At 39.6% G+C, this 14859-nt stretch overlaps 1 long non-coding RNA gene across 1 annotated transcript; it reads left to right on the top strand.

The window, feature by feature from the left end:
• Window positions 1-1012: 1012 nt before the first annotated feature.
• Window positions 1013-14859, top strand: LOC138870052 (uncharacterized). The gene is made up of 2 exons (XR_011400259.1): window positions 1013-1362; window positions 14557-14859. It is a non-coding gene; the product is annotated as an uncharacterized lncRNA (long non-coding RNA).

Genomic DNA, 14859 nt, shown 5'->3' with positions numbered 1-14859 from the left:
GCCAAACAAACTAACCACCTGCATGTTACTTGATGACAACAACAAACTTGTTAGCTATCAGAGTTTAACAGATAGGCAACCGCACGTTGAGGATGCAATGCACCTAAACAGTTAACCATTTCTATTATGCATTTGATCGGTTGCTTGCGTCATCCCGGCTTTCCCTAATTTTCATTTTGCAACTTCTCTCTTTTTTTCATTCCTGCTTTTCTTTGCTTGATTCTTACTTTTCTTTATTCTCTCATCTTCCTCTCTTGTTTTGCCATTGTTTCTTTCCTGTTTTTTCTTGTTTTCTCTCTTTTCTTTGCTCCTTTCTCCTTTCTTTTTTCTTTTTTCTTCTTTTTTCATGGTTATGATCGAATCCTATAGGGACTGCCTACGTATCATGACGCCGCATGAATCAGACCAAGCGTAGTTATGAGGGATAAGTGTAAAAATAAATAAATAAAAAAATATTTTGGGGTTTTCAAATTTTTCATAAAATAAAACGTCTTGATTACAACGACTCATCCTACAGAATTTAATCTTAAAAACTAACACTCTGTGAACACCTAATTTTTGACCACACCCAAATTCTATTCTATTTCCATTTGTATAGAGAAAATAAAAATTTACAATATATATATATATATATATATATATATGATTTCTTTTAATTAGAATTTTAATAAGTAAGTTATGGTATCTTTTCCTAGTATTATTTAAATTTTATGCAAAATATTTAATTTTTCTTTTGCTTTTCTTTGTCTAAAAGAAGTGGGTCCATATTTTTATTTATGTATTTTACTTTACCTTTTTATTTTATTTTTTTATTTTATTTTTTTTGTTAAAAGAAGTAAATAAAGTAACATTATTTTTAATTAAAAAAAAAGAAAAAAAAGAGGGACCCTAGCTAGGCCTATCAGCCCTTATCCTAAAAAACCCTTCCCCATGACGTCATTTTACCCCACAATACTCTCACGTTTGAATCCCACTCCCTCACGTCACAATGCACACACACGATCTCCCCATCCCTCACATTTTGTTGCCTCACTCTTCACACACATTCGATATATAGCACACATTCACATAAAGGAGGGGACAGATTTTTAAAAGGAAAAACTTGGAACAAAAAAAACGATATTGAGAGCAAACTAAAAGAGGGAAAACGAGTGGGAAAATGCTTGGAAGCATCATAAAATAGCAAGCACTCACGAATATATCGGAGTTCTCGGTCGAGTCGGCGGTTTTCCGTCAAGCTTCTTTTGTGGTTAGCGATCTTCGACTTCTTGTTGCTTCTTCGTTCGATTGAAACTGTTGCGACGTTGGAGTTGTATTTGCGGATATTCCTTGTATTATTGAAAGAAAAATTCTGCTTTCAAGGTCAGTCTGGATTCTCATTTTTGTAATATTCGTTGTGAATTTTCCATGGTTTAAATGTCTGAGTTGTATGTAGTGATATGGTATTTTTTATTATAGTTTATCCATCTCAAATTTGAGAGTTCATGTCCAGATCTCATTGATGCCTTTTACTGCACTCCTCTCGTGTGTTTTCTTTTATTTCTTATATCTTTGCTTAAATTAATGTTATATAAAATTCTGTTAAAGAAGAAGCAAATGTTTGCTTTTGGCCGGTTTCGTAAACTAAAGAAATCAATGATAAGAATTTTGTACCATTTTTTCTGCAACTGAGCATATTTAGGTCCACATGCTTAATTAGAATTGTAGGCTTGAAGATAATTTAAAAGATTACAAAGTTGCTATGTCTTCTACCTGTGAAGTTAAAATTTATTTGGTTTCATAAGTCTCATACTGTTTGTAGCGTCAGCCATAGAAGAATAAATATGGTGTAATAAGCTTCATTGTATAGTTATTGAATTGTATGACATTTTGGTCTTGTATAGTTACTGTTGAGAAAGAAGAAACTAAAAACTTTTGATTGGTTAAGTATGTTAAATTAAATATTGGGTATTAGTTTTATTTAATATTTTAGGTCAGTAGTTAGTTTATTCTCTATGTCACATAGTATATTTGTTTGGGATTTTTTTTTATATATTTCATTAAGTATTAACGTGATACTAGTTGGAGTATTTAGCTTTATTGATAAATAAATATAAAACATTGTTTGAATATGATTGAGATGGGAGTTGGGAATAAGAATATTTTTATTGCTTTTGTTATATTGTCTTCATTCTCGTTTAATTGCCAATTTCGCTAGGACAAGTAAGTCACAATTTTATTTTGTTTTCTAACTTAGTGGTATAATCGACCTGATAAATAATTTAGCAAAAGGATTTCATACTTTCGAGGGTAGTTAGTTGTTTCTTCAACTTGGTGGCTTCTTCCTCATATTTCTTTTTTAGTTGCCAGACAAACTCTACTCGTCCCTCTGTGTTCTTCGTTAATTGTGCCCGGGCCCTTGCCAAATTACCCTCGAATTTTTCCAGATCATCCTCACACTCAGCTATTTTCCTTTTGAGACCACTTATGAGTCTTTCATCATTTCAGCTCATTTCCTAATTCTCAGCAGCTATTTTCATTTTTTGGATCTGTGCTCGAAGGGCCTTGTTTTCTTGAGCCAATTTCTTCTTCTGCCCTTCGTTGGCAGCGGCCTGTGCACTTTTGTCGAATTTAAGATCCTGAATCTGTCCCTCCAATTTTCTTATGGTGGCTCTGTAGCTTGCCTCTTTTGCCAACCAATCCCATTGCTCCTGCGCTCCATCAGTGAATTGTTGGACATGGGCCTTTTCGCGGGTTGTTCGGACACTAGTTGGGATTGGGACCTTTTACCGTACCAAATTGTGTAACTAGGCTCCAACTCTCCTCTGGACAGATCTCGTACCCGAGTCTTTGGCTCTAAGAACCTACGTTGATGCCAAATCCGACGCACCCTTTCTTCCGGGCAAGCAACTTTTGGTTCCAGTTCGATGACCTGTTGACTCAAATCCTCATCGTGTGGGATGGTTTGGTACCTGCCTAACTGGTGTAGAACTCTGTGCGGGGCATAAGGCTGAATGCTCCGGAGACCCATTAATAGAAAAAAACACACCTCAACCGACATATAAATGACTTCACTGACCGAGAGCCACCCGAATGTCCATTTAATCTTGTTTGTAGTCAGGGAGCTCAGATGTGCAAACCATGCTTCCGTACTATTCGGACTCATAGCCCTCTACCCGTTGTTCATGTTTTTTTAATGCATTGAAGATCGGTCATACCTAGGTCATGTACCCCGGGCGGTGACACAGGTGTTTCTCCATCCAGAGTTGTAGAAGCATATTGCATCCTTCGAAAAATTTTCCTCCTTCTCGGCAAACAGTTAGAGCTCGGTAAATCTCCGCTAAGATCATTGGTTCAATGGTGCCATTTGCCTTTTTAGTCATGATGTCGGCTATCCCCACAAGCCCCAATTCTATGTTTCCATCTTTTCTTGGATAAATCAAAACACCCAGGAATGTTACTATGAAAGCCAATCCCCGCCGAGCTTCCCACTTATCTTTGTTCGTCGAATGAGTAAGATCGGTATCTGGCATCTCAAAACTGTGAGGATTCCCATAACGTCGGTACAAGAAGTAGAATGTGGAGAATCCCTTGGCCAAATTTGCGTCTTGAACTTCCTGACTGATGCTTAGAAGGTCCAAATATTTATGAGGAGTCACTGTTCTGGGTGCCACCGGGTATTGATTTCTGAGATTCCCACTAAAACCAGCGTAGCCCGCTATTTCCTCAAGCGTAGGGGTTAGCTCAAAATCGGCAAAATGGAATGCATTATGTGCTGGGTCCTAGAAGGGTATCAAAGCCTCAATTATATCCTTCCTCGGCTTGATCTTCAGAAGCCCAACAAGACCACCCAAAGCTTTTATCACAGTTTTTTTGCTGACTTCTCCCAAATCATTCCACCACATATGCAGTTCTAACGGGATTTCCTCGCGGATTGTGAAAGGTTCATTTTCAATTGTGCTCATCCTGCACATTTATTTAAGGTGATTGATTAAAAGACTGTGGTTTACTTTGACTCAAGAGAAAAGTCCCAATTTTCACAAAATTTTAAAAAATATTTTTGCGCATACAGCCCTTCAACACCTCAAGAAAGAAAATATTTTTTTAGAACTATTTTTGTTAATCAACCAAAATTTTTTTGAAAAAGGATCCTAGGTATCTATTCTTGCAAAAACAGCCTTTCAGTGCCCTTTTGGGCATTTTGGCTATTCTGTACAAGAACGACGTCACCTAATTTATTTATGACAAAATAGCGACACTTCATATTTTTGGGTTATTTTTGCAAAAAGGAGTTGGACCCGATGAGGGTAGCCTACGTATCCCACATCCAGTGAGAATCAAACTTGCGTAGTTCGGGCAATTATGACGCAACAGAAAACACAAACTTTTGAAGTAGTTTTTTTTTTCGAAAATTTCGGCAGAGTTTCGGGGTATTTTAGATACCAGGTTTTTTCACAGACGGGTAATTTCCTCTCTCTCACCTCAATTTGGTTTTTCTCAATTTCTCCCTTATTCTAGAAGCCGGTCAACATGCAATCCGAGTCAAATAAATGTGCAAGTAGAAAGCAAAATGCATCAGGATGGTCTTTTAATTTCAGGTGCACCTGTCCTAGACGGACCCAACCCCTGTGTTGAGCCCCCAAAGTCAAAATGCACATGATACAAACAAGTGTTCCTACTAGGGATCCGGCATGAGGCTATGTTATTCTAGATTTAAAAAACCTGGGTTTATTTGTTCTAGACCTGGCTTACCCGAGCGGACAGCTCGAGCCGGGGGGTAGCGTACCGGAAATACAAAAGCTTCACCGTCTTTGCAACTTGTCCGAACTTCATTCTAAAATTGGGATATAACTCGAACAGAAGAGAAGTCACACAAAGTGCACACTTCCCAGATGATTTAGAAGACTCAGAAAGAAGAGGGTTTCGTAACAGTTTTTACATACAGTTCAATCAATATCAAAACGATAAAAAGCAATATTTAGCACATTAGGCCCAACATGTAAATAAAACCAGATAATAAATAAAGCCAAATATAACAATTATTGTAAGCTCGAATTCTGAACCCTAAACCAGAGATTCTAGGTTCTTGTCCCCAGTAGAGTCGCCAGAGCTGTCACACCCCCTTTTTCCTATCCCCAGAAGGGTATAAGGGAGTTTTTTCCAATTAAAGTGACAATCGAAACGAGATTATTTATTTAAGATTCAGAGTCGCCACTTGGGATAATTTATGGTGTCCCGAGTCACTGGTTTAAATCCTGAGTCGAGGAAAGATTGACTCTATTTTACAGTCTGCGAACACAGAAATCCGGATAGGGAATTTTGTTAACCCGGGAGAAGGTGTTAGGCATTCTCGGGTTCCGTAGTTTTAGCACGGTCTCTCAACTATTATTATTGGCCCAATTATCGGATTTTATACACTTTTAACCTATGTGCCTTTTTAACTTATTAACCGCTTTTAATTATTTTAGGAAGCTTTAACATTATTTAAAACATGCCTTGAGCCACGCCACATGAAATGCACCCACGATTCGTGACACGTTCTATTTAACATTGTTAAGAATTGAAATTGGGTCACATGAAATGTGCACCCGAAGTTAATGATTAAAAGAAAGTCAATTTAAAGAATGCGCCTAAAGCAACTACGAAGGTTCAAATTAATAAAATGTTTGCGAGGGCTATAAAAAATTCAATTGATGGCACACCTCGATTTTAAAGAGTTAGTGCTAATTATACGAGGGCCATGGGTTATTTACTGAAAATGGCACACCTCAAATTTCTATAGAGAAAAGCTAACTAATTTTGCGAGGGCCATGGGCTTAGGGGTTCTATTTGGCATGACGCGCCTCGAATTACTTCTTTTTTTAAAATGATTTATTAATCTAATCTTGCAAGGGCCATAAATTATATGTTTCATTGATATGGCACACCTCACTCTAACTAAAGGAAATATACTTAATTAATAGGACTAATGCAATCTTGAGTTTCGTTCAAATTAATTCGGTCTTCATTACTATACGCAGCTTATTCAAAGTGCTACATATTGACCTAATATTTAGAGAAAAACAAATTTCAGACTTAAGTAACAATAAGCAACAATTCAAAGGGCATTGGGCTCAAGGTGAGGCCCAGAATTAAACGAGATTGGCCAAGGATCTAACTGGGCCAGCCTCAAGGCCCAGTTGCATGACTTGATGCAACAAAGCTTGAACAAATGAGCATATGAACTTCTTGAGTTCAGGTGATGTCTCAAATGAAAATTTCCAGCAGAGGCGAATCAACTACACAAGCTAAAAGACCTGACTTGAGACTGGGCGGCCCAATTTGGGCCTATGTTAAGTGCCACTTGAGGCCCAACAACCATGTGGCCTCATGACAGCCCAAGTCATTTTGCACATTTTTAACACAACTGATACCAAATTATAATACTATTCTGAAAGTACAGCACTTAAACGTTACAACAACTCATACATAATTGATTTCACTATTGAAACATAATAAAATTCAATTTTTAAATCAAACACTTAACATGGTTTCAAAATATACACATGCACTTGCTAACTGGATTCAACTGAAAGTTCTCATTCAAATCCAATATATCACTTAGCAATTCAAGCAAAATTTCCTAATACTATACTGACTTTTATACACTTAAATAAATCCCATAGTCCACATATCCAAACAGTATTCCCATCAATTTACAAAACAACAAGCTGAATTAAAGCATTTATCCAACTTACAAACAAAATTCAAAGCTAATGACAGATATGGACAAACACAACACACGAAAATAAAATTTAAACTGATTACAGAATCGACTGGACTTAATAACATAGATATAGCATTGAATAAAACAAATGTGTCATAGATTTCCAACTTAAGAGCATAGCTGCAAATCCTTTCATTTCACATGTCAATGAGGTCTAGAGAGTACCTGGTTACAACAACAAAACAAAAGGAAAATAAGCCTGAGGTTAGGAGTAGGACAATAGCAGTATATGAGCAACAAACAACACAACCAACACTCAGCCTTTATACCATTTTGAACCCAGATGAACACAGTTCTTTCGAGTTTTAAATTTTTTTAACTAACAGTGAAAATCAAATAGCAAAAGCCAGCAAGTTTCAACTACAAATGTAAGCAATTTTCACTATTTTTAGAGGCTAGAAGTCTCAGTCGTTTCTAAGTTTTTTTAATCTTCCAATCTCTGCTCATTTTTATTGAAAGCAAGCTTATATAGAAGGTCCTAGGGCAGCAGAATTGGTTTTAAGTTTTATCAATTACCCCTTCCTTGATTTTTCATTCTTTTCATTTCAAACCCCAAAATTAAAGTTTGCTTGCTAAAACAAACCCAACCCCACCTTCCTAGAAATTTTCCCAAGCAGTTAAGAAAGATTCCCCTTGCCCAATTTCCAAAATACCCTGTAACCCTCTATTATTTACCCTCATAACCTAACATGGGTCAAGTTAACCCAGAACCAATCCCAACCCTGAACCCATGGCCTGACAAACTGACATTTAACCTTCCCCTTTGGGCTTCTGACTGATAGAGCCCAAGTTTTAATTCAAAACCAATAGAAAACCACAAGAAAATGGGCTAACGGAGTTATAGGAACTCCTGAAGCCCTGATTCCAAAGAAAACAAAAGCAGGAGGAAATTTGAACAAAATCAAACAATAAAATCAAATGAATTAAAACATGCTGACTAAAATAAACTTTAAATTAACATGCACACAGAAGCGATAGAAAAACAGAAAAAACAAGAAAGAAAAAGAAAGAATCAGAAGGAGATGAGGATGAGAATAAAGCGAAAGACGAAAGAAAGAAAAATGGCCGAAAAATACCTAGAATAGGCGGATGGACAGTGGGCTTGAATGGACCTTCAACACCTTCGAATTTGAGCCAAAATTGGCATTAATCGCATGTTCTCATTGAGAACAGATGAATAACACCAATTTCAACCTTAATCGTTCTTGGGAGATTTGGGGATTTTAGGGTTTGGGGTATTGAACTTAGATTTAAAATTCGAGGCGATGGAGAGGGATTTGAGGGAAATTGTTTTGGAGTTTAGAAAGAGGAGGGGCTGGGGGTTATGGGGTGTAATTTTGGAGGTGGTTTGGGGTGGTGCTGCCACCGGAGATGGTGAGGAATTTAGGGCGGTGCTAGGGTTTGGGTTTAGAGAGTCTGAGGATTGAAAGGGGAAGCCGATGGAACTGGAGGGGGGTAAGGCTTGTTCGGACATATATATTAGGATTGGGTGAGGAGTTCTGGTCTGATCCAACGGTTGAAATGATAGGGGGTCAAAACGGTGTCGTTTGATTTGAAGGCAAAGCTGGACCGGGTTGGGGCGTGGTTTGGGCCGGATCTGGAACGGGTTTGGGGGAAAATTTGTTTGGGCTGTGACGAATTGGCCCAAGAATCAACAACCTTTTCTAGTTCTTTTTCTTTTCTTTTCAATTTCCAATTTTTCTTTTCTTTTTTAAATTAATTTAAAACCTAAATTAACTCTTAAACTAAATTAATTTACCAATTTAAGCTAATTACTCATCATAGTATTTGCAAAAATTTAATTAACTCCTAAATTAAAAGAAGAACTACAAAATTTAAAATGAAAAAGTTAAAAATGCAAAGTGAGTTATTGTTTGTGATTTTTTCATTTTTATAAAACAACTAATTTATTAATTAACCTAAAAATGTAAAGATAAATCCTAAATGCAAATGCAGAGTATTTTTGAATTTTCATGATTTAAATAAAAATTAAATATGCACAAAAAAATTTAAATAATTACAAAAATTCCTAAAATGGCAAATAATTAAAAGAAAAATCTATTTCCTTGGGATTCTGTAGGAGTATTTTATATAGGGCAAAAATCACGTGCTCACAGCTACCCCACCTGCTCAGCCAGCTAGAGGTGAAGGTCGGGGAGGTAGAGGGGGAGGCCAGGCCAGATACTATGCTCTTCCTACCCGTACCAAGGCTGTTGCTTCCGATTCTGTCATCATATGTATTATACTGGTTTGTCACAGAGATGCATCGGTTCTATTCGATCCAGGCTCCACTTACTCTTATGTATCTTCTTATTTTGCTCCGTATTTGGGCGTACCTCGAGATTCTTTGAGTTCCCCTATTTATGTTTCTACTCCTATGGGAGATTCTCTTGTTGTAGACTGCGTTTATCAGTCGTGTTTGGTTGCTCTTAGTGGCTTTGAGACCAAAGCTGGTTTATTGTTGCTCAGCATGGTAGATTTTGATATTATCTTGGGCATGGACTGGTTATCGCCCCATTATGCTATTCTTGATTGTCACGCCAAAACGTGACGCTGGCTATGCCAGGTGTATGGAGGGGGTACTTTAGATCACACTCCCAATAGAGTTATTTCCTTTCTTAAAGCTCAGTGTATGGTTGAGAAGGGGTGTGATACGTATTTAGCTTATGTGAGAGATGTCAGTATTGATACCCTTTCGGTTGATTCAGTTCCAGTAGTACGAGATTTTTCTAATGTGTTTCCAGCTGATCTTCCATGCATGCCGCCTAATAGAGATATTGATTTTGGCATTGATCTATTGCCGGGCACTCAGCCCATTTCTATTCCTCTGTATCGTATGGCTCCTCCTGAGTTGAAGGAGTTAAAGGATCAGTTATAGGAATTGCTTGATAAGGGTTTTATTAGGCCCAGTGTAACACCTTGGGGTGCTCCTGTCTTGTTTGTGAAGAAAAAGGATGGTTCTATGTGTATTGATTATCGTCAGCTGTACAAGGTTATAATGAAGAACCATTATCCTTTACCTCGTATTGATGATCTGTTTGACCAGCTTTAGGGCGCACGAGTGTTTTCTAAGATTGACTTGCGCTCAGGTTACCATCAATTGAAGATTCGGGAGACAGATATCCTAAAGCCTACTTTCAGGACTCGGTATGGTCATTACGAGTTCCTTGTCATGTTATTTGGGCTGACCAATGCCCCAACAACTTTTATGCACTTGATGCACAATGTGTTTCGGCCGTTTCTTGACTTGTTCATCATTGTCTTTATTAATAATATTCTGGTGTATTCCCGGAGTCGGGAAGATCATGAGTAGCACCTGAGGATTGTGCTTCAGACTCTGAGAGAGAAGAAGTTATATGCTAAGTTCTCGAAATGTGAGTTTTGGTTGGATTCTGTGGCTTTCCTAGGCCATGTGGTATCGAGTGAGGGTATTCAGATGGATCCGAATGAAATAGAGGCCGTGTAGAGTTGGCCCAGACCATCCTCAGCTACAGAAATCCGCAGTTCCCTTGGCTTGGCAGGTCACTACTATCGTTTTGTGGAGGGGTTTTCATCGATTGCAGCCCCTATGACCCGGTTGACCTAGAAGGGTGCTCTATTCCAATGGACGGAGGTGTGTGAGGAGAGCTTTCAGAAGCTGAAGACAGCTTTGACCACAGCCCCAATTTTGATACTACTTACAGGTTCGGAGTCTTATATGGTCTATTGTGATGCCTCAAGGATTAGCCTCGGAGCGGTGTTGATGCAGGACGGTAGGGTGATTGCCTACGCGTCTAGACAGTTGAAGGTACATGAGAAGAATTATCCAGTCCACGACCTTGAGTTAGCTTCCATTGTTCACGCCTTGAAGACCTGGCGTCATTATTTGTATGGTGTCCCCTGTGAGATTTATACTGACCATCAGAACTTGCAGTACCTGTTCAAGCAAAAGGATCTAAATTTGCGCCAGAGGAGGTGGTAAGAGTTGCTGAAGGACTATGATATCACTATTTTGTATCACCCGGGCAAGGACAATGTGGTGGTTGATGCTTTGAGCGCAGAGAGTTTGGGGAGTTTGGTTTATTTACTAGCATCGGAGAGGCCTATGGCGATGGATGTTCAGGCCTTAGCCAGCTAGTTTGTGAGATTGGATCTTTCGGAGCGCGGTCGGGTTTTGACTTGCGTGGTTTCTCGGACTTCCTTATTTGATCGTGTCAGGGAGTGTCTGTATGATAACCCTCATTTGCTTGTCCTCAAGGACAAGGTTCAGCACGGTGATGCCAGAGATGTGACTATTGCTGATGACGGTGTATTGAGGATGCAATGTCGAATTTCTATACCCAATGTTGATGGGCTTCGGGAGTTGATTCTGGAGGAGGCCCATAGCTCGCAATATTCCATTTATCCGGGTGCCGTGAAGATGTATCAGGATTTGAGGCAGTCGGATGAAGAAAGATATAGTTGGATTTGTAGCTCAGTGCCTTAACTGTCAACAAGTAAAGTATGAGCACCAGAGGTCGGGTGGGTTGCTTCAGCAGATAGAGATTCTGGAGTGGAAGTGAGAGAGGATCACCATGGACTTCGTAGTTGGGCTCCCACGAACTTTGAGAAAGTTCGATGCTATTTGGGTGATTGTGGATCGGCTAACCAAGTCCACTCACTTTATTCCTATGTGTACTACTTATTCCCCGGAGCGGTTGGCGGAGATCTATATCCGGGAGATTCTTCGTCCGCATGGTATTCTGGTTTCCATCATTTCAGATAGAGGTACTCAGTTCACATCACGGTTCTGGAGAGCCGTTCAGCATGAGTAGGGTACTCAGGTGGAGTTGAGTACAACATTTCACCCTCAGATAGACGGACAGTCCGAGCTCACTATTTAGATTCTTGAGGATATGCTCCGTGCGTGTGTGGCATTCAGATGACACCGTATAAGGCTTTTTATGGTAGGCGGTGTAGATCCTTGGTGGATTGGTTTGAGCGGGGTGAGGCTAGATTATTGGGCACAGAGTTGGTTCAGGATGCCTTGGAGAAGGTCAAGGTGATTCAGGATAGACTCCATACAGCCCAGTCCAGACAGAAGAGCTATGCGGACCGGAAGGTTCATAATGTTTCCTATATGGTTGGAGAGCGGGTTCTGCTTCGGGTTTCGCCTATGAAAGGCGTTATGAGATTTGGGAAGAAGGAAAAGTTGAGTCCGAGGTTCATTAGCCCTTTTGAGATATTGAGGCGTGTTGGGAAGGTTGCTTATGAGCTTGCCTTACCTCCCAGCTTGGCAGGAGTTCATTCGGTATTTTATGTCTCGATGCTCCGGAGGTATCAAGGTGATCCGTCGCACATGTTGGATTTCAGTTCAGTCCAGTTGGACAAGGATCTATCCTATGTTGAGGAGCCAGTGACAATATTGGATATGTAGGTTAGAAAGCTGAGGTCAAAGAACATTGCATCAGTGAAGGTTCAGTGGCGGGGTCAGCCGGTCGATGAGGCAACCTAGGAGACCGAGCAGGATATGCACAGCCGTTACCCTCATCTTTTCACTACTTCAGGTATGTCTCCTTGCTCGTTCGAGGACGAACGAATGTTTAAGTGTAGGAGGATGTGACGACCCGGACGGTCGTCTTAAGAATTTACGCCCCGATACCCTATTAACTGCTTTCCCCGTGTTTATTTTTGCTATTTTGATTTGCCGGGATGTTCGGTTTTGAGTTTCGGAAAGTTTTGGGACACTTAGTCCCTAAATAAGAGCTTAAGTGTTGGAAAGTTGACCGTAGTCAAAATAGTGTGAAGACGGCCTTGGAATTGAATTCCGATGGTTCTGTTAGCTCCGTGGGGTGATTTCGGGTTAGGAGCATGTTCAGATTGTGTTTTGGAGGTCCGTAGCTAATTTATGCTTGAAATGCCGAAAGGTCGAATTTTAAAGTTTCTGGTTAGATAGTGAGATTTTGATCCGAGGGTCAGAATGGGATTCCGGAAGTTGGAGTAGCTCCGTAGTGTTGAATGTGACGTGTGTACGAAATTTAGGGTCATTCGGATGAGGTTTGATAGATTTTTTTATCGAAAGCATATTTTTAGAGTTTTGGGATTTTTACGCTTGAATCCATGGTTGATTCGTTGTTTCGATGTTGTTTTAGGTGTTTTTAGGATTGGTGTAAGTTTGGATAGTGGTATTAGACTTGTTGGTGCTTTTGTTTGAGGTCCCGGGGACCTCGAGATGATTTCGGATGGTTGTCGGAAGAATTGGAAGTGGTTTGTAGCAGCTGAAGCTGCTGATATCTGTCATAACCGCACCTGTGGTTGGGTTCCACAGGTGCGGAGCCTCAGAAGCGGAGGAGAGATCGCAGAAGCAGAATTGGGGAGGTCCAGCAGGAGCCACAGGTGCGTGAAGGGTATCGCACCAGCGAGACCGCAAAAGTGGAAACTAGTCTTATGTGAAAGGTCGCAGATGCGACCATTGGTCCGCAAAAGCGGGACCGCAGATGTAGTAATAGCTGGGCAGAAATATGAAATATCGAGGGTTTAGTTTCAAAAGTTGGAAATTCGATTTGGACCTCGGGAGAGGGCGATTTTGGGATGAAATTGAAGAGGAGATTATTGGGTAACAATTCTTTAACCCTTTCTAGTTATATTCCATCAATCTATAGTTAGTTTCATCATTTAAATTCAGATTGAAGATGAAAATTGGGGAAAAGTTGGAAGAAAGTTTTTAGACCTAGAATTCGACTTTTGATTGGGAATTTGACCTTAGATTTGGATAATTTTGGTATGCATGAACTCGTGAGAGTATGAGGATTCTGAAAATATAGATTTTACCCAATTCCAAGATGTGGGTCTGAGGGGTGTTTTGGTTATTTTACCTAATTTTGTGTATTAGCTTAGAATTTCTTTGTAGAATCAGTTACTTGAAGTGTTATTTACATCATGCAATTGAATTGAATAAATTTGGCCATTTGGAGTCGAGTACTCGTGGCAAGAGCATGGTTTCAGGTTGATTATTGAGCCGATTCGAGGTAAGTGGCTTGCCTAACTTTGTGGGAGAGACCTTTCCCTTAGGACTTGGTATATTTGATAATTGAAATGCCTTGTACATGAGGTGACGAGTGCGTACTTGAGCTAACTGTTGAAAATCCAGTTTTCTTTAAGTAATTTTAATTGTGTTCCTTCTTCCTGTCTTTTACTACTTGCAATTTAAGCCTGTTGTTAGCCTAGAAAAGCATATTTAATTGACTTAATTGCTTGCTTGCTTAACCTGCCTTAATTGTATTACGTGAAGCATGTTAGGTTATAATTACCTGTTTACTTGGTACGAGCTTAAGCTTAAATGAGTATTTCCTTGTGTTGTTGTTGCGTGTTTTACTTTGGGACTACGGGACGACATCTCGGGAGATCCCTTGTAAGTACTTATGATTTGAGCTGAGGTGCGGGATACCGAGAGATCCCTAGCACGTGTATTGAGGATACCAAAAGATCTTCAGGATACCAAAAGATTCCTAGCATATATTGAGGATACCGAGAGATCCTCGGGATACCAAAAGATCCCTGACATATATTAAGGGTACTAAGAGATCCTCGGGATACTGAGAGATCCCCGGTTATTTCCTTGTGATCGTTTTGCCCCTATTTCAGTTATTGAATTCCTTGTTTTCTTGTATTAGATTCTTATTGTTAGCTTTTAACTGTACAGCTTATCTTATACTATCATACCTTATATTTTTATTTTATCTCAGTAGGGCCCTGACCTTCCTCGTCACTACCCGACCGAGGTTAGGCTTGGCACTTACTGAGTACCGTTGTGGTGTACTCATGCCCTTTCTGCGCATGTTTTTTATGTGCAGATCCAGGTACTGCGACTCAGTCCTATCACCCTTGAGGCGAGGCGACTACTCCAGAGACTTCGAGGTATATCTGATGTGTCCGCATACCGAGGAGTCCATTTCCATTCTATCTTGTAGTGACATCCCTTCTCTCTTTTCTGTTTATGTAGACATTCCGGAGTTAGAGCATTTTATTATATTCGTAGCTTGTGATTCATGGGTTTTCGGGTTTTGGAAAAATGTATTAGTTTCGAGAATCTATATTGTGTATGCCGAGCAGCACTTTTAAACGTTGTTATATCACTCTGTTTCTGTTTTAAATTA

Source organism: Nicotiana sylvestris, chromosome 6, assembly GCF_000393655.2.
Source record: "Nicotiana sylvestris chromosome 6, ASM39365v2, whole genome shotgun sequence".
Lineage (NCBI taxonomy): Eukaryota > Viridiplantae > Streptophyta > Magnoliopsida > Solanales > Solanaceae > Nicotiana > Nicotiana sylvestris.
The sequence above is the reverse complement of the archived record's forward strand: the minus strand, read 5'-3'. Positions and strand labels throughout refer to the sequence as shown.